At 39.4% G+C, this 25,918-nt stretch overlaps 1 protein-coding gene and 1 pseudogene across 1 annotated transcript in view; both read right to left on the minus strand.

Moving 5' to 3' along the window:
* The window catches only part of UTRN (utrophin), a 1,623,662-nt gene that overhangs the window by 882,592 nt on the left and 715,152 nt on the right, over nt 1–25,918 (minus strand). The gene's annotated exons all lie outside the window — the stretch shown is intronic.
* LOC101288272 (39S ribosomal protein L48, mitochondrial-like) lies at nt 1,182–2,172 on the minus strand (annotated as a pseudogene).

Raw genomic sequence — 25,918 nt, forward strand, 5'->3', positions numbered from 1 at the left:
ATATGTGTATATGTGTATATATATATATATCCTACCACTCCTATAATCCATAAGCACACATTATATATGTATATATATCACTCTTATCCTCCATAAGCATAGTAGTTATTTTGCTTTTCATAATTTGCTTCATTTTGTCTTTTTGGATCTATATTCTCTATTTTTTTTTAATTTTATTGATTGATTGATTTTTGGCTGCATTGGGTCTTTGTTTCTGTGTGCAGGCTTTCTCTAGTTGCAGCCAGCAGGGGCCACACTTCACTGTGGTGCGTGGGCTTCTCATTGCTGTGGCTTCCCTTGTTGCGGAGCACAGGCTCTAGGTGCGGGGGCTTCAGTAGTTGCAGCACGTGGGCTCAGTAGTTGTGGCTCACAGTCTCTAGAGCACAGGCTCAGCAGTTGTGGAGCACGGGCCCAGATGCTCCGCGGCATGTGGGATCTTCCTGGACTAGGGATCGACCCGTGACCCCTGCATTGGCAGGCAGATTCCTAACCACTGCGCCACCAGGGAAGTCCCTATATTCTCTATTCTTTCAGTTTTTATTTTTTTGTAAGTGAATGAGCAGGGCTCTCTTCCAATAAACCTTTATTTACAAAAACAGGCAATGGGGTTTTGGAACTGGATAGAGGTTGCACAACACTGCATATGCATTAAATACCACTGAATTATTCACTTTAAAATGGTTTGTTTTGTGACATGTGAATTTCATCTCAATAAATTCTTTTTAAAAAGCAAATAGGCAGTTGTTGGGATTTGGCTCACAAGCAGTAGTTTTCTGACACGTGACCAAGATCAACCTTTAATTCTTTGCTTCAACTCATTCCAGGCAACCCTAATTTGCAGTTATGTAACATCTACCTGCATACTTATGACAGGTCACTCACTACCCCACAAGGTAATTTTTTTTCACTTATGGACAGACCCTGATCCTACCTGGAGGGTTTTTTCATATACAAAATCTCCCTCCCTATGCCTTCTATCCACAGAGAGTTTACTTATGATTGTCTGCTTCACTAAAGGGACTCCACGCCAGGTTGATTTAAAGGATGAGTTCACTCTAACTGGAGAAATACTGAAGGGGGACATGCTTATATGCTAAAGCACCAGGCAAAGAGAAATTGAATCCCTTAGTTAAATATACTCGACAGGATGGACTGACTTCTCACATACACACACATCTATCCATCATCAGCAGATTTTTATTAGATGGAAGATACCTAGGGTTGGCTCAAAGGAAAGTGGTGACAGTCGGCAAGCACTCCTCCACAGAGGAGAGGAGGCACCCCTGGCTGTGGACATGGGTACTTATGATATTGAGAGTCAGGGTCTCCTCCTTAACTTTGGCCACCCAGGAAGCTCTTCCCCTTGCCACTCAGTATCACCAGTGCTGGCCTGAAAGGGTCTGCAGTGAGCTAGTTCAACTTGGCTAGCAGTTCTTCCAGTTCTGGCTGGGCTTTGAACCTTCCCTTGAAGTCTTCTTCAGTGTGCTCCCTCACTGACAGTTTGACTCCTTCAGGAAGATTGTTTTGGATTATTTCCAGGAAAATCTCTGCAAATGTAGCGCTCCAACCGCTGATCTGAACCACTCGCCCATGGGTGGTAAGAACTGAGTCCAGGAGCATTTTGCTGCCTTGGACCTGCAACTGCAATGCCTCCACGGTTTTGGTGGGCATCACATAACTTTCCTCGACTTTAATGGAGAGATGGTAGCAGAGGTTGTGAACATACCGGGCATAACTCTCTGCCAGGGCCATACATTTGCAGTCAGGTGAATGTTTCAAACCCCATATTCATAATCTGTCCCCAGATTAATGGGTCTCACTTCCACTTTTCCCCTCTTCTTCCTGGGCTGAGCAGGAAGCAAAAGAGAAAGAAACTCTTGTGCTTTAACTAGGTGCTCGTATCTTCCAATGCCATGCGTGGGTTGTGACCTGTAGTGCCGACTGATGCTCAGGAATGCCACCTGCAGAACAGAGGGGATTCTCTCCTGAGGTTCTGAACCTCAAGAGGGAAAAGGCTTGCTTAAAAATGGTGTCATTCCTCAGACACAGCGCCTTTCCCAGAGCTCCATTCATCCTTTGCTGCTGCGCGGCCTGCAATTGTGCCAGCGGAAGATCGGCCCAAGTTGCCGCGACCGCTGGGCGTCTGAAAACACTCTATTTTTTCAGTTTTATCTTCCAGTTCACAGAGTTTCTTTCTCTTCAGCTCTATCTAACATGATATTTAATCTGTCCATAGGATTTTTAATTTTTTTTGTACATTTTAAATTTCTAAAAGTTCTATTTGATTCTTTTTCCTATTTGTTAGGGAGGTTTTTTTTTAATAGTCCTGTCTGCTCGAAGTTTCAAGCTTATTTTGAATTGATTTAGACATATTCCATTTCATATTCAATTTATGATAATCCCAAAATCCCTGTGGGTCTGTTAGAGTGTCTCTTGTCCCACCTGTTCTCGTGGGACTGACTTCACATGCTTTGTGATTTTTGACTATCGGCAGCTCACTTTCCTTGGAATTTTTTTCTGTAAAAATGCTTCAAGGGCTGGGTTGAAGTGAAGTTTCTCCGAAGGTAAATTATATTTGCTTGCGTCCCTAGCTTGGGATCACTTCCAAACAAGGAACACTTTAAACATGCTGCTTGAGGTTTTTCAGACCACAGAGATAGAATCAGTCCAGCCCACACATATTCACAAGGGCTGAATTTAGTTACACAGTCTCAGATGAGATTAGTTTTTTTCCTCTACCCCACATCACGGTAAGCACAGTTAAGTTTCTTTGCTTTCCCCTTCTTCACAATGAGGTTTCTTTCCTACTTACCTTATACTAAGAATGTAAAGGATATACTTCTCCAGGGTTCCAGCTTTATTCATAAGTCTCTTGTTAGGTTCTCTGCTTTGTCCAGTTCTGAGGACTTGTATCCATCTCCTTTGCCCCCCAACATTCCCATGTAACTTTGGTTTTGCCTCTGCATATTCCTTCCTTTTTATCAGTGTGTTTTAAAAGGTTTTCAAAGTACATTTTATCCCGAATTTTAATTGTTTCAATCACAAGAGTCATTTACGGTATCTAATTTACTACGTTGATAGAAATAGGTATCCCTGGGAATAAAAAGTTTTAGACTTATTTTTGATTCTGTTTTTGTTTTGTTTAATTTCTTAATTTCTGTTATTCAGTTTGGAATAATATAATTCATGAATGTCCTACTCTGGTTTCATATATGTTGGGTAATGTTTATAAACTGATGCTTGATAAATAATCGCATACAAAGTTAAATATAGCTAACTTGTCTAGGATCCCAGTGTCTACCTTTTAGACAACTGGGGAAAACTGTGTCACTGCTTCTCCATCAATCACAGTGTACCACCAGGGCTAAAATAGATTCTATGCATGTCACTTGTTTGTCAGCCACAAATCATGTACAAATTGCTATAGCACTGACTGGCACAAAATAATCTGGGGTAGAGTAATGCACAGCAACAGAAAGTCAAACAATGTTGAGTAGAAAATCAACTATCAATAAATAGTGAGCCTATTTACTTTGGTTTACATTATGTCCTTATATCTTTGGGCATTTATTTTTTATCATTATTTGTGAAATCACACAAATAAATAATCATTCATTTTCACAGGTTTTCTTAATCAATGATCAGTTTGAACTTCAAATTTTTAAGTCTAAGACTTTTCTCATTCTATTCCTAAATATTATTGGTTAAGTAGTTTGCTATTTTTTGTCAGAACTGTTCTTTTTTAATTCATTCTTTAAAGCTAAACTCACTTTGCTCAATGGCTGACAATTGTTAAAAGCTTTCTTTCAAATGTAGATGATAAACTAAAATCAAGAAAGATGTTGCTCTTTTGACATGAAAGAAAATTAACACTCTCTTGATAGAGACAGTGTTACTTGTATGTTTGCTCATAATTTTTGGATGCATCAGTAATCCTAGAAACATATGAACTATTCTGAATAGTCATGAAAATAAAACTCTGGTCTTGTTGACCACCGATTTTATCATCTACAACAAGCCACTGTCAACATTCTAATATTTGCTCTCCACAAGCTTTATTTTGCCTTAAGAAAATCAGTTACCAAATGACACTGGACATCTGGATTTCTTTTAGAAATTAAGCACTAGCTTATATAAATTGACCACAGGTTTCCCACACTGAACTTCAAAACATCAAATAATTTAAAAAAGAAAATAAGCCTATTTATTGGGTGTTATAGGCAAAAAAAAGAAAAATGTGGAAGTGACACCAATCACCAAACTCTTATTCACATACTCTTGGTCCAAGACATTTTGTTCTCAAGGTTTCTTCTACAAATTGCATGTAACCTTTAGCAGATTTGAGGCTGGTGGCTCCTACTGAATCATACTTTGGTAACTGTTGGACCATTTTACTCAGGAATTTTTGCTCTTAGAGCAAACAAGATATGCCACTCAGTTGCCCCATACCTGAGTTAACTATTCATCAGAAACAGGCATGGTCCTGGGTTGTGTATCTTACCTAAGCTGTTGAAAAGTTTATTTCTCACTGATTTATTTTTTTTCTAAAACCCATTCAGAGAATTTGAGTTTTATTAATCATTGATTGAACTGATTTATCATACTTAAGAAAAATCAAAATATTCTTCCAGTTTGTATTATTGACCAGTAAATACTACATTTGATTTATTGTAGTTTTAAACCAAAACACATTCGAAGTCTAATCCTAAATGAGGCTGGATTTTGTGACTTTTTCTATAATCTTTATATTCTGTGGAATTCTCCCCTACCAGGTAAGAAAATCACAAACAGAATTAAGAAATCTATTCAGAAGTGAAAAGGGAAGGCAAGAAATCAAGAATGACTTGGAGATTTGGGGCTCAAATGACAAAGAGATTTTTGGGAGCCATTAATAGAAATAAGGAAGTCAAGAGAAGAAAGTGAGTCTAGTGAGAGGTGGAAGAGGAGAAATCAATTTTTTTACATATTGATTTTGAGTTAAAAATGTAAAAGTGAAAGGAATCACAAATATAAAAAATGAAACAAGGATTGTAAATAGCGCAGGTAATTCAAAATGTAGGAGCAACCTAAAATATTAATAAATATGACAACATAACCGTGAAAACTTTTGAATGACAAGAAACATCAGCAAAGTCCGAAGACAAGTGACAAACTGGATATAACATTTTGGCAACTGATAAATAAAAGGCTAATATTCTTAATGCATGAAGGACTCCTAAAAACTGAGAATTTAAAAACCACGTACAGCAACACAGGAAAAATTAGCAAAAAAATGAATGAGCAGTTCACACAAAAATTAATTCAACTGGACTTTAAGCATGGGAAACAATGATTAGTCTCACTCACATTAAGAGAGATACAAATTTTAACTCACTAAGAAACCACTTTGCACCCATCAAGTAGGCAAAATCCGTAGTCTCTTTTGATAAGACTGTGGGGAAACAAGTACTGTAATGCATTGTTGGTGGGACTGCAAAATTATATAACCCACATGGAGAAAATCTGACAAAACACAACCAAATTACATGTATATTTATTTTCCATTGATCTAGCAATCCCACATCTGCGAGTCTATCTCAAAGATACAGTGGGAAAAAATGATATATATGTTTATATGTATCATATGTAATACAAGAGAGAGACTGAAACAGGAAGAAGCTACATTTTAGACTCCATCAGTACACAGAGCTGATGATGATCCTATGACTGAAAAGATAACAAAACGATGCCTAACTTGAGAAGGGACAGAAGAAAGGATGGATATCAATATTAAAACGGGCAAATCTCAGCATCTCCTGAGGCTGGGTCCCTGGGAGGAACTGTTCTAACTCAGCAAAAAAAAAAAAAAAAAAATTCATTTTTCCTCTATTTGCAACCAAGAAATAGGCAGCTTCTCAGGCACAGATGCCTGGGTATTGAGAAAACGAAACTAGTTGCATTTGACATGACAAGAAAGGCTGTATCATTGGCATAGAATCCCCTTAACAGAGTGTTTCTCTCTGATGAGCAGATACAGAGTCTATAAAGTCTGCCAGAAGAGAAAGGGTTGATGGTTCTAAGATATCTTGATGAGATGATAATATCCTGCACTGAGAAAACACCATTTCACATTATTCTCTACTATGAGGTCTACAATTAATACCCACTATGCACCCTAATTCTGAGTCTTAAAAACAGTCTTCAGAAACATTGACTTCAGTGTTTTTCTTCCAATTCTTGAAGGATTTGCCTTTGGGTACTCCTGGGTATAGGTACTAGAGATATGGAACTGTGGAAGGAATTTCCAAAAATATTTTCTCCTTGACCCATCTAGGTTCCTTCACAGGCAGGCAGCATTTCTCCCAGCACATTCCAGTTTTACAATGTCCTTTGTCCAACCTACCAGGAATAAAATTCAGGCTTCTTATTGCTGAAACCTATAAGAAAAATTAATTCCCAGCATATCGTCATGTATAATACATCTGGGAAAGCAAGTTACTCATGGCCTCAGTGAAATTTTGGCAGGATTTTTACTGCCACACTGTTAGGGCCTACAAATGGGGAGAACATATGTATTAACAATTGGAGAAATCTCATATGGGATGACATCATCTGCATACGAGCTGAAGTGTATACTCGTATAAAATAAAACCAAATATTTCTCTGGCAGCAATCTAGCTCATTAAGAACTCTAAATCATGTACCCTGAAAACCTGAAACAAAATTCTGAAAAGTTGGCATACACAGGTGAGCTTCATCAGTTCCCAGGTTTACTCACATCCCCTGTGACACAATATGGTGATGTTTTGATATGCTACGAGGGAGCATGAGTGCCCCTAAAATGTGATTCTTTTCTATATTTTGGGATGTGTTTGGTGGATTAAGTTTAGGGATATTTGGTCAGCCAGCAAAGGTGAAGAAAATCCTACTGATAAAATGTGTCTCCATAGGTGATAATAATGAACTCAATCAGACGGCTGTTCCAGGGTAGATATTAGACAGGACAAGTTGGTATAACAGAGTGAAATGTTTGAATGTTACCAGTCTTCCTAAGTGTTGATCATACAGCAAATCTTTGGGTACCACCAGCCAGGTAAAAAGAGGATACCCTCAGATCGTACGAGTTCCTCGATTAAAATTCAGTTAATTGATCCAGACCATCACTCAACCAACAAGCGACCTGAGATGTCTGTGCTCCCATGGAGAGGTGGCTAAAGCATATGGGAACACTCAGTTACTCAAAGACCTGAGTGCATGTCCTGGCTCTGCACATAGTAGCTAAATGACCTTGAGCAAGTTAGTGAACTTCTCCTACACCCTTTCCTCCTGCTATAAAATGGGAAAAATAATAACTATCTCACAAGATGAGATTAGTGAATATATGTAAACATTTTCCTCTATTTTAAACTGGCTCTTGAACATCAGGCCTGGAGAGTCCTTCTTTTCCCCCCAAGACGTTGACATATTTCTGTTCCATTTTATTTCTAACTGATTAGCTAATTAACTTGGAAATAGTTTTCTTACCTGCATTTCATATTTTATTAACTCTGCTTGCTTCTGACATTTGCTTAAAAGTTGGTTCTAACTTTTAAAAGGGCCATATTCTTTCTTAGCTTTTTACATATTTAAAAATTAATTTTTAAAGCATCTTTATGATGGTTTTTCATGCCTCTTTTAGAGTATTGGGAATTTAATTAGATCTGTATAGGGCTTAAGCCCAAGCAATGGAAACTAATGGTAGGAATTTAATAGGCTGATGAGTGAATGATTTGAGAACAGGTGGACTTTTCTAGTGACCACACAGTAATTTTATCAAAGTTATAACTGAAAATGCCTCTGAGTATGAAAGGCATGGATACTGAGGTAGCATCTCAAAAGGAAGTTCTCCACAAGGAAGCACTCTAGTGCTGTCAGTAGAACTCTCTGTGGTGATGGATATTCTACGTCTGTACTATCCAATACTACAGCCACTAGTCACATCAGGACTATTGAGCACTTGGAATATGGCTAGTGTTACTGAGGAACTGAATTTTTTACTTAATTTTAAAATAAACTGGATGAGATTTTATATACTTCCTTAAAACCAGAAGCCCTCCAACCCTTCACTAGTTGTCTTTTTCTGTCTCCTGTGTTTATTATCAACAAGTCCTACTGATATTTTTTTTCTGATATATATCTGGTAGTCATCTTTCTTTTTCTTTTTCTACCTTGTTTAAGGACCTCCTCAATCCATGCCAGTGAAACCCAACAGCTTCCAATCTTCTTGCTTCTAGGCTCTCCCCTCTCCAATTCAGTTGCCAGAGTATCTTGATAAATTACCAAATTCATTATTGCTTAAAATCCTTCTTTGCCAATAGTATGAAAATTCATGTTCTTAGCCTGGTCTTCAAGACTATAGTATGATCCAACCTTAAGGTCTCTAAATACATCTTGGCTTCAGAGTTCACTTCCAAACAGGTGATTCATTTATCTTTCAAAAGATGTCATGTCTGGTATCCTCTTATCGCCTGTTCATTCTGTTCCTATATAACCTTCCCCCTGTCCTATCTATTCACATATTGCTGTATTCCAGGATCCTCTGTGACAGTGGCTTTTAAACTACTGTTTTTACTATAACCTATAAAAAGAAATTATTTAACATGGTTCTATAGCATACACACTGATATTTTCTATTCTGTTGTACTTTTCTATTCTATTTCTTTTTTATGCTTATCTTAAACCACTAAATTGACTTCATGATGATACTATGTCATGGGCTGAATTCTGTTCCCTAAAATTTATATGTTGAAGTTCTAACCCTCATTACCTCAGAATGTGATTGTATTTGGAAACAGGGTTTTTAATGAGGTAACTAAGGTATGATCAGATCATATGGTGGGCCCTAATCCAATGTGACTGTTGTCCTTATGAGAAGGGGAGATTAGTACACAGACCCACATAAAGGGAAGACCATGTGAAGCCACCAAGGGTAGATGGTCATCTATAAGCCAAGAAGAAAGACTTCAGGAGAAAGCAAACTGCTGACACCTTGACGTTGGACTTCTAGCTTCCAGAACTACGAGAAAGTAAATTCTGTTGTTTAAGTTTGCTAGGGTGGCAACACTGGCAAATTAATACAATGCTTTAATGGGCTGAGAGTCACAATTCAAAAACCACTGCTCTATGAGCCTTTCCTCAATTCCCACAGCACATTTTAATCATCTTATCTTGTAGAACTTACTCTCTCTACCAGTCACTTAGGCATGAAATTACATACTACTCTTTAGCTTTGTGTATATGCCTTGCCTCCCTGCCTTTATTTTAAGATCCTTGATAGTACAATATAATCTTGTTTTGTTTTCTGCAAAAAAAATAAGCACATAGTTATTAAATATATTTTTGTTCAGTATGAGATTGTTCTTTTTCTTAAGGCAACTGAGCAAAATCTAACCACTAAACACTGTCATCCCTCTTTAAAATCATTTTTTCATACCTGTCTTCCAACATCTCAATCTAAGTCAAGGATAGCAACGTGCTGTCAAACACAGCCTTACAGTCCTTCTCAGCACTGCTCCAAGCAGCTATTTCCAGTCCGTCCATGCTGCCATCTTTGGTCTAAACCAAGAAACCAACATCAGAGCTAGAATTAATGGAGTGGAGATGCAAATACATTCTACATTCTCTTGTCCATAAAAATTATTTTACTTATTATTTAAAATGAAACTACCTAGTACCATTCTGCCCCCTTCAGTTTCAGCTCCTCCACAGTCAAACATTCCAAAAGATTCTATATCCACCCTGTCTCCACTTTCTCATCTGCCATTCTCTCATCTGCCCACACTAATATGGCTTCTTTCCCACTATCCACTCAAAGGACTCTTGCCAAGGTCACCAGGAATCTCCAGCGAACCAAATCCAATAGATGGAGTTCTTCCCTCATCTGTCCTACCTCCCAGCATTACTAAACACAGTTGCTCATTCTCTAATACTTGAAACCTTCTCTCTGGAATTCTGTGACCCCTCTATTTCCAGTTTTCCTTACACTAACACCAGCTACTTCACCGTTCCTCATTTGTAAGACCTCTGAGCGTTGTTGTCCCTCAGTACTTAACCCTGGGTCCTCTTCTCTTCTTTACTCTCACCTTAATGACATGTATTTCAAATATATATATACACATATGTGTGGGTGTGTGTATCTATCTATCTATCTATCTATACACACACATATACATAAACACATAGTTTACTGGAATTATCAGTTTCACAAAACAAATAGTTTATGAGAATATGATTCTCTCTCATACTTCCTACTCCACTATATACCCTATTCTATTTAATTTTTTAAAAATATTGGTCTTAACCCGCTAAACTGATGTGATAACACTAATGGGTCGTGACTCACAGTTCTAAAAACACTGCTTTCCCGTGACTTTAAATAACATCCATATGCTAAAAATTCCTAAATTTATCTCTCTCTTCTCACTTCCAGGCTTGTAAATCCAACTGCTTATCCATTTGGCCATCTAGTAAGAAAATCGAATGTAACCTCATGAAAACTGACGTCTTTATTTCCCCCACATATCTTTACTTTTCCCAATTAGCAAATGATACTACGCTGAACCCTGTTGAGCAAGCCTGAAAACTCCAGGTTGGCCTTGTTTTGCCCTCTCCTTGGCTCCCTTCACTCACACAGAAAGAATGGACGATCAGGTCTTGTCAATGCTACACAGGGTCAGAGAGGATGATCAGGATCATTGCAACAACTGCGTTCTGATGTCAAACTGTGACTTTTTACCTGAAGTTACTCAAGGCCCTCCTCACTTCACTGCTTTGGGACAGCTGTTTAGTACCAGGTCTAGCAGGGCAGGCCAACTCCCTCAAGGGTCATGAGCTCCTTTTTCCATGAAGCCCCGAGTCTGTTTCTGCCTCATCATCTCTGGATGGATGAAGAAGTACAGCTGAGGACTGTACTGACCCACAGTTCTGCAAGCCTGTGAGTTTCACCCATCCCTCCCTTCCCGGTCCCAAAGCCGGCCTGTAAACAGCATCGCAGCTTGGCTATTATAAGAAAGAGAGGCTACAGTGGACTCCGAGTGTCTCATCCTGAGTCTGCAGCCAAGGAATAGTTCACTGAGAGGCCACACATTAAAAGATCAAGTTATCAAATGATTAATTTTCCACATTTATGTATTTATCAAAAATAAATTATTTAAATTGTTCATAACGCCTTTAATACTTAATATTGGCTGGATTGGCAGGGTCTACAAGAGTCGTGGGAAGCCAAGGCTCCAGGGTTCTGGATCTTCACACTCCCTCCCTCAGTCTCTTCTCCTCTGCCTCAGTCCCCCCCTTGCCTGGGACTGGCAGCCTCTCTCTTTCTTCCACTAGCAGTAAGTTCCCACCCTTGGCCTGCCAGCAGCTGAGGCAGAAGGGAGTAGGGACAGATGAAAATTAAACATTCTTTTTAAAAGCTGTTATGAAAAGACTGAACCATCCTATGGTATTAGAGGTCATAATAGAAGTCAGATAGAGGCCTGGAGGGTTACGAACTGGAAAGGGGGTGCAGGGAGGGCTTTCTGGTACTGGACATGTTCTATATCTGGACCTGGTTATACAGACACACACATATGTTAACATTCATTGAGCTGGGCTTCCCTGGGGGCGCAGTGGTTGAGAGTCCGCCTGCCGATGCAGGGGACACGGGTTCGTGCCCCGGTCCAGGAGGATCCCAAGTGCCGCGGAGTGGCTGGGCCCGTGAGCCATGGCCGCTGGGCCTTCGCGTCCGGAGCCTGTGCTCCGCAAGGGAGAGGCCACAGCAGTAAGAGGCCCGCGTACCGCAAAAAATAAAAGAAAAAAAAAATTCATTGAGCTATATATCCTTACCACTTGTGCATTTTGCTATTTCCATGTTATACTTCAACACAGAGTAAAAATACTGAAATCTATGAAAATTGTTACAAATATTCCACTCCATACTAATTGTTATGAACCTTCTACACAGAAGAATTATTTTTTTTTCAAAAAAGAAATATTTGTTGATAATTTGGTAAGTTTTGTCATTATTCACATAGCAAAACCTAAATCCTAAAACTGCCAAAACATTTATAGGACAGCCAGTGAATTCAAAAGGATCTGCAAAAGAGAAAAGGTTAAAACTGAAAAATTCAAAGTGAAATGCTGAAATTTGGGAAGTATTCATAAAAATAATGTATTTAATATACTCAAATATATATTGGAACACAGTATAGTGTTTCCTTAAAAATATTAAAAATAGAACTACCCTATGATCCAGCAATCTCATTTCTGGGTATATATCGACAGGAAATGAAAACAGGATATCAAAGAAATTCCTGCACCCCCATGTTCACTGTAGCATTATTTACAATGGAAACAACTTGTGTCCATCAATGGATGAATGGAAAAAGAAGATGTGAAAATGTATATATATATATATATATATATATATATATATATATATATATATGCAAAAAGGAATATAATTTAGCCATGAGAAAGAAGGAAATCCTGCTGTTTGTGACAACATGGATAGATTTACAGGGCATTATGTTAAATGAAATAAGCCAGACTGAAAAGGCAAATACGTACTACACGGTATCACTTATATGTGGAATCTTTTTGAAAGAAAAGTCAAACTCAAAGAAACAGGGAGTAGAAAAGTGGTTGCCAGGGGCTAGGGAATGGGGAAATAGGGAGAACAAACTTTTAGTTATAAGATGAATAAGGTCTAAGGATCTAATGAATAACATGGTGACTACAGTTGATAACACTGGGTTCTATAATTAAAATTTGCTAGGAGAGTAGAAGTTAAATGTTCTCATCAGAAAAAAAAAAAATTAAATCTATGTGGCGCTAGGTGTGTTAATTAACTAGATGAGAGGTTGCAGAGAAAAACAGAAGTAAGAAATAAAAGTGAAATATGTGACGAATGTTGGGGGTGGGGGTCACAAGGAGGAGGAGACTCCCACAGAAGCCGGCCTGGACCAAATGGCAGCCTTGCAAGAGACTCCTCAAGACTGAAATTTGGGCTGGAAATGTCAGGTCTCTCCCCTCCCCCACTGTCCTAGGGCTTCAGCTTCTAGCAAATACCTTTTATCAACAGAGAAACTCCTACTGTGGCCAGGCACCCACATGTTCCTACTGCTGCAGGCCTAGGGTTTGGTCTGGTTCTTCCCGCCACAGAGGGGTAAGGAGCCAGGGCCTTCTGAGATTGAAGACCTCTCTCTGTCCCCCAGCCCCACCCCTGCACATCCGTGTCCAATTTCCACTTGTTTTGGCAGTCCCTTGACTTATTTTGTAGTTCGGGTTTCATCTGGAATTTACATTCCTGTTCCAAGTTCTCCTTGTGAGGTTTGTGTGATTTCCAAGAAAAGAAGGGAAAATGACGACTTTTACAATCATTTTCCAGCCAGGCGTGGCTATTTGGGAATTTTAATGAATGCATAGAGATCAAGGGAATTGTTTTTATCTAAAATACTTCTTAATTACAATAAAATAGATTTCTGTGAAGGAAAAGCATCCCATTTTAAAGTAGTCAAACACCGTAACAAACAGACTTGTGGTTGCCAAGGGGGCGGAGGGGTGGGGGAGGGATGGAGTGGGAGTTTGGGGTTAGCAGATGCAACCATTATATATATAGGATGGATAAACAACAAGGTCCTACTGTAGAGCACAGGGAACTATATTCAATATCCTGTGATAAACCATAATGGAAAAGAATATGAAAAATAATATATATGTATAACTGAATCACTTTGCTATATAGCAGAAATTAACACAACATTGTAAATCAACTATACTTCATTACAATACAATACAAAAAAATAAAGTGTCAAACAAACAAAAGCCTTTTAAATTTGGAGTGAAGAAGAGCTCCAGGAAGAAAGTCTCTGGATGGGAGGCGAGGTCCCACCAAATCTCTTCAGGAGCCTCTCACTGATATTTCCTCTTCCACCATCAAATCAGGTCCCAAGGGAGCACACTCTCTCCCTTTAAAACTCTGCTTCTAAGTGTCCTTCTCTGTTTTCAAACTGGAAGATGGAAGAAGTATAAAGGAGGCTCAGGGAGGAAAGGCTATCTCATCAACTGAGACTGAAGTCCCCCGAAGGATAAACCATGCACCGGCATACTAAAAAAGGACCCCGCGAGTGAGAACGGGAGGAAAGAGGAGGCCAGAACACGGCACTCTGTGCTACTACGCCAGAGATTCAACGCAACGTAACTAGACTCATTCAGCCAGTTGTCAGGGCCAGTAGGCTAGAGAGGAGTAGGCTGATGGGTTCAAGCACTCTGGAGGTGTGCAGGGATCCATGACCCCAGAAATTTTTCCAAAACCTTTTATGGATTCAGAGCAGGAGTAGACTGATGAAAGTGACATATCATCCCTACAAGGGGACTGGCCTGTGTATTCAGTGGAAGGTGGGGAGTCTGAAGGCTGGCCAACCTGGAATAAAATCTCACTCTGGGAACACAGGCAGTTTTCTGGAATCCCACACCCCCGTAGCTCAATATTGACTTATCTTACTTTCAACCAGACTTTGTTATGTCCCTTTTTAACGTTGTGAGGCCCAGCAACTTATCCAATCATCAATCAATCAACAGATAACACTAGCTGAAAAATCAACAACTCAAAATTCTATCTCGTTTCCCTTAGCATAATTGAGACAAGAGTTTTTCCCGTTGTAGCTTTCTTTTAGAAACTAAAGGACCCATAAATAAATTAAATGTACAGAAAAAGAACAAAAAACATAAAACACCATGCTTTTCAGAGTGCAAATTTCAAGTCCTACAGTAGTTAACATCTGTTGAAAATGATTAAAGAAAATAATGTAGGGGATACAAACAAACATTATTTAACACTTCAAGAGGCAGGCAGTCTCTCTATTCCCAAGGGTCCAGGAGACTCCAAAATGGGGTAGAAGGAGGAGAGCTTTCACAGGGTAAAGAATAAGAAACAAGGAAGAGAATAGAAAATAAAGAAAGAACAAGGAAATAAGTATAGAGCCCAGAGCTGATGTGGCATTTGGGGATTGGCTATAGGATGTACTACATTTCTGGCCAAATGGAGAACTCCCAGGGACTGTAAGTTTCAGTTTGCTGATGTGGCACTGTGGCTCCATCTTGGGCCTAGAAATTTCTTTAAACAGCAGGCAAAGCTGAAAGGAGGTTTCAAAATAGACAAACAGGAGAAGGGATTTCCAGGAAGAGGAAACAGCGTGTGCAAAGGACAAACGTGTGAAAGAGTACAATGTTTTGGAAAATTTATATAGCTTTTTTTTTTCTTGGCTTTTTTTTTTAACATCTTCATTAGAGTATAATTGCTTTATAATGGTGTGCTAGTTTCTGCTTTATAACAAAGTGAATCAGTTATACATATAAATATGTTCCCACATCTCTTCCCTCTTGTGTCTCCCTCCCTCCCACCCTCCCTATCCCACCACTCTAGGTGGTCACAAAACACTGAGCGGATCTCCCTGTGCTATGCGGCTGCTTCCCACTAGCTATCTATTTTACGTTTGGTAGTGTATATATGTCCATGCCTCTCTCTCACTTTGTCACAGCTTACCCTTCCCCCTCCCCATATCCTCAGGTCCATTCTCTAGTAGGTCTGTGTCTTTATTCCCATCTTACCCTTAGGTTCTTCATGACCTTTTTTTTTTTTCTTAGATTCCATATATATGTGTTAGCATACGGTATTTGTTTTTCTCTTTCTGACTTCACTCTGTATGACAGACTCTAGGTCCATCCACCTCACTACAAATAACTCAATTTCGTTCCTTTTTATGGTTGAGTAATATTCCATTGTATATATGCACCACATCTTCTTTATCCATTCATCTGTTGATGGACACTTAGGTTGCTTCCATGTCCTGGCTATTGTAAATAGAGCTGCAATGAACATATTGGTACATGACTCTTTTTGAATTATGGTTTTCTCAGGGTATATGCCCAGTAGTGGGATTGCTGGGTCGTATGGTAGTTCTATTTGCAGTTTTTTAAGGAACCTCCATACTGTTCTCCATAGTGGCTGTATCAATTTACATTCCCACCAACAGTGCAAGAGGGTTCCCTTTTTTTTTTTCTTTCCCCTTTTGCTGAGCTTAAAGTACAAGATTAGGAAAAGAGGCAATGTCATGAGAAGACGGGTCAGTCAATAAGAGGTGAGTTAGAAAAAGGATCTAATAGAATCACAGTAGGAGAGGTTGCTTGACTGTGCCAAATTCTCTTGTGGGATCAAATGAGATAATGTCTAAAAAGAGTCCCGTGGATTTAGCCATTTGGAGGTTGTTGATATCCTCAGCAAGGGAAATGGGGAAGGGTTAATGTAGTGTTAAGTGCCTGACAATTAGCTTTTTTGATTGTAATGTAAGTGCCTGCCATTAGGCTTTTGATTGCCAAGGCATCTGTCTCAAAGACATGCATCTCGAATAAGCATATTTCCAGCTACACAGCTTAGAGAGTCACCTCACCCATGAAGTTCCTCCTTATAAAGCCTGGATAACCTAGATAACTGATCCCTTGTATGACCCCCCTTTCCCCTTCCTGTGCTTTAATTCCTGCTCTTAAAATCACCAGTAAAAGTAAATGTCAAACTCTTTTCCACAGTGTTTTTACCATCAGGACAGGAAGAGAATTCTTATTATTCTGCATCCTTGCCAATACTTGCTATTGTGAAACTTATAAAAAGTTCCTAACCTAGTGGGTTGGAAATTATAAACCATTACGGTTTTCACTGACATATTGTTGATTACTAATGAGGTTGACAGATCTGCATATACTAATTGGCTATTTGGATTTCCTCTTCTAGAAAGAACTTGTTTACCCGACTTTTTTTTCAATTAGATTATTTCTTTCCCTTATTGACAGGAAGGAGTTCATTATATATACTAATTACTAGTCCTCTGTCAATTATATATGTTGTAAAGTCTTCTCCTCGTTTATTACTCATCTTTCACTATTTTTCATTAATGAAAAAGAACTGCTTAATTTTAATGTAGGCACATTTATCAGTGTTTTCCATTAGTTTTGTGTTTTGTTTAGAAATTCTTCCCAACCCTGGTTCATAAAGACATTCTCAAATATGCTCTTCCAAAAGTTGAAAATGTTGCCTTTCACATTTAAATCTATACTCCAACTGGAATTGAATTTTGTGCTATTTAAGACGTAAGATCTCAGTTTAATTTTTTTCCATACTGACATCAATTGTTCCCATACAATTTATTGGAAAACATCATTTTTTCCCACCTCTCTTCAATAAAACCTCTGTCATATACCAAAAAAAAACCCAATCACCAGTAAGGTGTGAACCCATGAAATCCTAGGTACCCCACCCTGGACCCCAGTAAGGGCAGAACCCCAGGTCTGTGGGGTTCTCCCTCATTGTCTCCCTCTTTCTCTCTTTCTCAATCTCTCTTTCTCTACCTACAACCTCACGATATAGCCCTGGGTGTGCCATGTACTCTCCAGGACTTGTGAGTAATAAAGCTTGTTTTTTCAAAGTTCCCTGATGGTTGTTGCTGAGGTGCACCTTGTAATCATAATAAGAACCACAAAAGCTGGCCCAGACACCCCTGACTCCCTCCACGTCTGTGGGGCCCACCACAAGTATGGGCCCCAATGAGTACCCCCAGGCAGTCCTAGTCAATAGCATCACTAAGGATAGGCTGAAGCCAACACAAAACAGTTCATTTCATTGCAAAAATAAAGTCTAAAGCCAGTGCCAACTAAAAATTGTCACTTGCCATCTGCCTCTACAAGGATTAAGTCACTAGCCACCATTGTCACTGACTTTCATCACACCCTGGAAGGAGTTCAGGGTGGAGATCAGGAATGAGGCACTCTGTGCTCTGGGAAAAACTGGCAGAACAGCCCTTCAGATAATTAGATATTTTCAGGAGAAGATTTTATGAGTCCAAATTCTTGCATCTTCTCATATCTAGAAAAGCACTAAAATCATAAGGGAGACATCTGCTCCTCGTGACTAGCAGCACCCTTCTCGTGACTAGCGGTAACCTTCTGCCAAAATGTGTGCTTGATTGCACGTATCCGCCTTCTCCAGAGTCACATTTATACTGATCTCTCCCCCCAACCTCTTTAGAGCAGCTCCTCAGAGCTCTCTGAGAAGCTGTCTCCTGGGCTATCGATCTCATTTTGCCCCAAATAAAACTTAACTCACAACTCTCACACTGTACATTTTTTTTCACTCGACATCAGATTGCAGTGAGTTGAAGCATGGGTGGGAGAAGAGAATACGGAGAAATACAATATAGTTCTTTTTTTACTTGGCTGTAAAAGGAATAAAAATATGACTAAGAATACAAATGTAAAATTAATTCAAATATCAGAAATGCCATAAAGTCATTTTCTACCCCAGAACCTCAAAACTTAACATTGAGTAAAAATTGAAGTAGGCCCAGTTTGGATCCCTAAAGCATCCAAAGTAGCTTGCTAGAAAAGTTTTGTTTATAAGGCAGGTTCCCTGAAGAAGCCCAGATCACTCACTCTCTTACAGACTCCACACATACACTCAGGAACAAGGAGGCACTCTTCATTCATTCAACATTATATGAGTGTACACTGAAGGTCCACGAAAGACCAGGCCCTACACCTGGTGCTGGGGATACAACAGCAAGAAAAATGGACCCAGTCCATGTCCTCTGATTACTTATACAGATTCACAAAAATACAATTCTAAGGGCTGTGAGGAAAAGGTACAGGGTGAGATCTCTTAATAGAGGGATGTGAGTTAGTCTGAGCAATGGGGGCTGGGTGGGAAAGACATCACCAGGGAAGCAGTGTTGGACGTGAAATCAGAAGGATGAATAGGAGTTAATTAGACTAAAGGGGGAGTGGTTGCTTTGGGGGAGGGGAAGCATTTTCGGTGTAGGCAGGAGAAGGTGAATGAAAGATGAACTGTGGTGGGAATGCTGAGGCCGATGGGACGGGTGATAATAAATGAGTGAAGAGTCAGGTAGGAGTAAGAGGGTGAAGGGTCTCGTGGCATGTTTCCATGACTTTGGAAAACCATGGAAAGCTTTTAGGCCAAGGAATAACATAACCAGATTTTAATTTTAAAACATTCTAGCTGAAAGAAGACAAATGAATTGAAGGAATGCGGTGGTGATGGTGGAGGTAAAAAAAAAAAGACAAATTAAATAAATAAATTTTTAGTGACATTAACAGGGCTTGATAGATTAGTGAAAGAAAAGTCGTAAGGGCTGTGGACTATAACAAGCATAGAAGTCAAGAATATTAGGAATATTGGTTCCATTGGTCCCTTGAAATTCTGAAGAACAGGAAACAGCAAAATGAGACACCAAGGACATATTAAATTTGCAGATTCCCATTTCTGTCCATTTATATGTCATAAGATGATATAAAACCAAGTGCAGCAGTTTGACTGAGTATCTGGCTGGAAGGCAATCGCACAAAGGTACATCTGCAGGGTCTTGGCCAGACTTGATTAGAAATCCTGAAGAAAGTCAGGTCATCACTTGAAAACTATGCTCTAGACTCTTTGTCCTGTGTAGAACTGCTAGCTGCAAATAGCAAGGGAATCTTCTCATATGCTATCTGTAAAACTGAGCTGGGTGTTGTTTGCAGCTAAATTAGAGTAATACATCTAGCAGACCCAAGAACATGAGGGCACATAGCTTTTTCCCCTCCTTGACTGGATGTACTTATTCTTTAAGACTGTGCCTGTAGGTCAAGTTGTGAGCTGTCTGTCTTCCTTACGTTTAAGGTACACATCCCAAACAAACGGCCTGCTTTGACTTGGCTTGACTAGATACTGTAGAGCAATCTAGTCACATGTTGGCAAGATGTGTTAATTCTTTTAGGCAGGTATAGCACCAATTAGCACTTGGGAGGGGTTATTTGGCCAATTAAGTTCCATTCAATCAACATTTATTGAACATCAGGTACTAATGTACCAGGCACTGTACACTAGGATATAAAGATCCATAAGAAATAGACATTGTCTTGAGGAATTTATAGTGTAGTGAGGAAGGAAGCATAAGTAATTAATTTAGTTCAAATCACTTCTCTTTATAGAGGACCTACTACACGCCTACTACTCTCATTACCATGTTGACACCCAATGAACCACTGACTCATGAGTTTAAGCACATGAGAACGTATATCTTCCTGAAGGGTGTTTGAACAAGAGAGAACTGAATTGATACCATGTCATTTTCTAATCAGCCTTATGATGACGAAAGTTCCAAATTTTGGCTCACACCTAAAATTAGCCTTTGATTTCTAGGCCTGCCCTTCATTATTGCTACCCATCTTTATATGAAAAGTTTGCTCTACTCTATTTAAGCCTGACAACAGTAAAAATATATACCACCTCAGTCTTTTACACATAAAATGCAAAAAAAATGACTACAGACTTACAGGGCACAAAGTCATAAACAAGGGCACATGGTAAAGAGACCATTCCATTTCTGTCCTTCCAAGGACACACATGAAGGATGGGTCTCTCTTGAATGTATTGGTACTTATGTGCTTTGGTGCCCATTAACCCGAAACATCATTGGGGAATGAGGCCAGGCCAGAGGGGATATAACTCTCTGAATCTATCTGACACTTGCTGCTGTAAATATTTACTCTGCTAGATTGTTCAGCCACTTTCAGATAGATATAGAAATCTGTTGGCTGAGAGGTGTCACAATGTAGTGATTCTCTATTAACATAGGACACCTTTTCAAAAACCCATAGCTGATCATGTATCCCTCATGCTTATAAACTTCTGTTGGTTCCATGACGATAAATTCCAAAATCATTTGATAATAAACTTAATTATTTGGCTCCTGTTAACCTCACTAATACTATCTCCTACCACTTCCCTACTCACACGCTGGGTTCCTCAAAGTTCCTGAACTTTGAATCTCTGAACATGTGAGGCCATGTCACATCTCTGTGCCTTTACACAAATTCTTTTGCCTTCCAAGAATGCCTCTCCCCTAATCATGGTTCTAGGCTCACTTTAAATATCCCTTCCTTCTGGAAATCTATATTCAGCAGTATTTCTGATTCTTTTCTCTTTCCAGACACATACAAGACTGCATTTTCCCCACCTGCTTGAACTTAGGTGTGGCCATATGACCTGCTTTGGCCAACACAGTGTGAGAAGTTCATTTGTCCCTTCTATGTGAAAACAATTAAGAGCTTATGCACAACATTCTATATTCTCTCTTCCTTTGACAAACCAACTGAGGAGACCCACTGTTCAAGATTATAGAGCTACTGGATGGTGAATATTACCACAATCCTGGACCATGTCACCACATAAAGACCAGTTGCCTGGGTGAGCAATTTTTTGCAGAATTTTTTAAATGTGCAGAATTTTTTAAATGTGAGAAATATCTCAAAAAACAAAAACACTAACTCGAAAAGATACATGCACCCTAATGGTCATAGCAGCATTATTTACAACTGCCAAGATATGGAAGCAACCTAAGTATCCATCAACAGATGAATGGATAAAGAAGATGTGGTATATATATGCAATGGAATATTACTCAGCCATAAAGAAAATGAAATTTTGCCATTTGCAGCAACATGGATGGACTTGGAGGGCTTTATGCTAAGTAAAATAAGTCAGACAAAGAAGGACAAATACTGTGATATCACTTATATGTGGAATCTAAAAAATACAACAAACTAGTGAATAAAACAAAAAAGAAGCCGACTCACAGATATAGAGAACAAACCAGTGGTTACCAGTGGGGGGAGGGAAGGGGGAGAGTCAACAGAGGGGTGGGGGGGAAATGAGTTATTATGGGATTATATGAAATCATGTAAAACTTTTGAAAATTGCAAAGCACTATAGAATTTTTAAAAAATACATAATAAAAACAAAAAAGTGAGAAATAACTCCCTGTTGCATTAAGGTCCTAAGAGTTGTTTGTTCCCAGCTAAAACCTCTTCATCTTGACCAATAACACCCACCTACCTCCTCCAGGAAGATTCACCTGCTAATTCTTCTGTACGCCCACATGTTTTGTTGAAATCTGTTTTCGTGAATACCACATCGTATTACTATTGAATTCTTATACATCTGTTTCTCTCAGTAGCCAGTGACTTCCTGAAGGATGAGGGCCATGTCTAATTAATCTTTATATCCCCTAAACTGAGTGCAGTATCTGGAATACAGATGTTCAATACATATTTATTGAGACCTAGGTTTTATCCCTGGCTCTATTGAGCAATTCATTTAATAACTATGTGCTTTTAGCCTCTTCTTGTGAAAATGTAGATGAGAATGGCCTGTCTCTGCAAGGTCAAACAAGTTAATAAGAGTGAGAGCACTGAAAACGAACAGGACAGAAACCAACCAAATTATTATTGTTATGAGCTATGGCCAGACTGTCAGGAAAGCAGCAGAACTGGAAGTTGTCTACAGAAAATATGGGGAGACTGCTTTTGTATTCCTCTTATTTACATGCAATTCTTCAAGGTTTTTTCATTTCTTTTTGGAAAACACTTTTAAAAATCACTAAGGAAGATGGAAGACAAGAGGAGGAGCAAGTTAGCAAGTTCCCAGGCCCCAGAATGCTCTGACCAAATTCTCACCCTACGTTTCCCGTACTGTTTAGTTAGTGATTCCCCCCACACAGGAAGTGGATCAGGTGCACTGCAGCAGATGCTACTGCTGTCCTGTGCATCTCTCCCCAGCACTCCCCACTTCCAGGAACACTCACAGCTTCTTACTGACAACTTCTAACTTTTTGTTCAAGGGCTTTCTCTGGCTACAAGAGTGTGCTCTGTCTATACGAAACCCAGGCTCAAATTTCTTGGTGCTAATGCCCCTGGCAGCAGCCCTCAACCAATGATGAAGTAGATGTTGGTGGATAAACACTTCAGCTTCCTTCCCTTTTGGATGGGAGGACTCTGAGCCACGCTTTACAAAGTGGCTTAGAGGTCACTGAGGCACTGAGCCCTAGATGCCCAGAGCAGTCCCTGCTCACTGCACGTCTGCATTGGCTTCCTTTTTAAGTCAGTTCTTTTTTCTCCACTTCTTTGTCAGTATTTCCTAGGATCCCCCTGCAAGGAAAATATTTGTATCCAAATCCTTGTCTCTGGCTCTGCCTCTAGAGAATCTAAGGCAAAATAACCCATCTTCCACAAAGTTTTATGTTTTAATATACAATAATTAATAAATATATAGATTTATGAAACAATAATTATAAATATAAAAGATATAAAATAAATAATGTGAACATATAAATAAAAACATATAGGCACACCTCAGAGATATTTCAGGCTCAGTTCCAGACCACCTCAACAAAGCAAATATCACAATAAAGCGAGTCACGTGAAGTTTTTGGTTTCCCAGTGCATAGAAAAGTTAGGTTTACACTACACTGTAGTCTATTGAGGGTACAATAGCATTATGTCTAAAAAAGTACATACCTCAATTTAAAAATACTGCTAAAAAATGCCAAAACAATTACAATAGTAACATCAATGATCACTTTATCAAAAATCACAGATCACCATAACAAGTATAATGAAAAAGTGTGAAATATTATGAGAATTACTAAAATGTGACACAGAGACACAAAGTGAGCAAATGTTCCCTGGTGGTGCAGTGGTTGAGAGTCTGCCTGCCGATGCAGGGGACACGGGTTCGTGCCCCGGTCCGGGAAGATCCCACATGCCGCGGAGCGGCTGGGCCCGTGAGCCATGGCTGCTGAGCCTGCGCGTCCGGAGCCTGTGCTCTGCAACGGGAGAGGCCACAACAGTGAGAGGCCCGCGTACCGCCAAAAAAAAAAAAAAAAAAAAAAACGAAAACAAAAACAGAGTGAGCAAATGTTGTTGGAAAATTGGCACCAATAGACTCAGTCTACTCAGAGTTGCCACAAAGCTTTAATTTGTAAAAAATGCAGCATCTGCAAAGCACAATAAAGTGAAGTGCAATAAAACGAGGTATGCTTGTAAAATAAATAAAACGATATGAAATTAAAAGTTACTCTTGCACAAACAGACCTTCTTTGGATTCATAAACAGTCTTTAGTGCAATGTTGTTTTATCAAAAGAACCAAAGTGCAAAACACGTTACTCCAGACACCGTCATCACAGGAAATTATTTCAAGAGCATCCTTCCAGGGGGGCAGGTGGGCATGAGGTCAATCTACTGTCCCTGGGAGGGTGTGTGATGGTGGCGACCCAGGCTCAGATCTTCAAGAAGACATCAGTCCTTCAGACGTAAGATGAGATTTATCGCAAATGACCCAAGAACCTTCACCCTTAGCACTGGACCTCAATCTGTCTCTTTCCTGAGTTTCCTTCCAGTCACTGGGAAGCAAAGTACAGGACAAGTCCCTTGTCTTTTTCTTTCTCCCGATGTTGAAATGGCTGATTAAAATGGAGAGAAACTGTCTTTTATCAGCATTCAGACAGCCATGGCAGAATTATTCCTCAAACCTTATTACCTTTTGATTTCTAGCTTCTTCCCCAATATTGTTTTCAACATTTCAGAGAATAAATCAGATACAATTTTTACTGTGGCTTGAATATACAGCATGGACGTCAGAGCTGAAGCTTGCCTCTTTACCGGTAAAGCAGGCCCCAGAGAAATAAAAGTCAACCACAGAAATGATTTAGTCCCAGAACTGTGGCAAAGGGAGAAAAAAATGCCATAGAGAGTATGTTAGAAATTCAAAAAAGCATGCTCATTTTACCAAATGGCATGAAATCTTTTACTTTTTTTTAAATTCACATGAACTCTCTCAGGTTATAATAAAGGCCAATTATTAATAACAAAGAAGCTTTGCGAGGCAGGTGGAGAGGGAAAATATACGCAAACTTGGGCTGAACATATGTGTGTGCTCTGGCCATTTCGACCACTTTCCCAATCAGCCCTGATGGCAGAGAGTAAGTCACACTGATTACTGAACAGCTGAAGTGATTATGTCACCTGCTGTGTAACAGTTCAGGCATTTGCGGGTAAGAGTGCATTTGCTGTGCAAAGTGACCCCTGGCAGCCTTTCAGAAACCCTATAGCTAAATTTGAAAATGGGTTTGAGAACAATATCAATTTATGCCAAACCAATTCAATAATTGACCCTACGTGGAGAAACTAGAAGGGAGCCTGTTCTGGAAGCAGAACATTTTCAAATTAGAGGGTTGACTTTCTCAGATAATTTTCATTCTGGGATTCTTTTCCATTTGTGAGTTGTTTATTTTACTGTGTTTCTGCACAATTAATATAGCAAATTGTTCACCTGGCACTTCACATTTCATGTGCTCATTCATTCATTCTATAAATATTTATTGAAGACTTACCATGCTTAGGGCACTATCTAAAATCTACCTAAAGAGAATAACATTATTGAAGACGTGGACTGTGTCATCTATGTGGTCATGGTAAGTGCCAGGCTAACTGAGCTGAAGGTGCTGGCAGGATCTGGCATGCTGGGGGGTCTCTCTTCTCTCTCTCCCTCTCTCTCTCCCTCCCTCCCTCTCTCTCTCTCTCTCTCTCTCTCTCTCTCTCTCTCTCACACACACACACACACACACACACACACACACACATTCAGAATCCTGAGCGTTTGAGGTCAACATCTAAAACTGTAACAGTAGCAAAATACCTCCATGATTTCTGGGAGTTAAGAGAACTGAGGGCTAAGCTAGATTTTGCCAGTGACTTTCAATCTGGCCTTCAGCAAATGAATTCACCTCTCTCCACCTCAATTTCCTATAAAGGTGAAAACTTTCTCTGTTAGTTTTTACTACTTTATCCTCAGCTCCTAGAATAGAGCCTAGTGCTGGTAAAGCTCAATAAATATCTCTTGAATGAATGAATAAAATAGTTTGGTTTCAGATGGCTAGGGTCTGGGCTAGACCACAGAGGAACTAGAAAGACTTACTGACTGTCTCTGGCCTGTGGCCTTCACTAAAAGAAGACTTAGTGACCTCTCTGGCCCTTCATTTT

This window comes from Orcinus orca, chromosome 12 (assembly GCF_937001465.1).
Source record: "Orcinus orca chromosome 12, mOrcOrc1.1, whole genome shotgun sequence".
Taxonomy (NCBI): Eukaryota; Metazoa; Chordata; class Mammalia; order Artiodactyla; family Delphinidae; genus Orcinus; species Orcinus orca.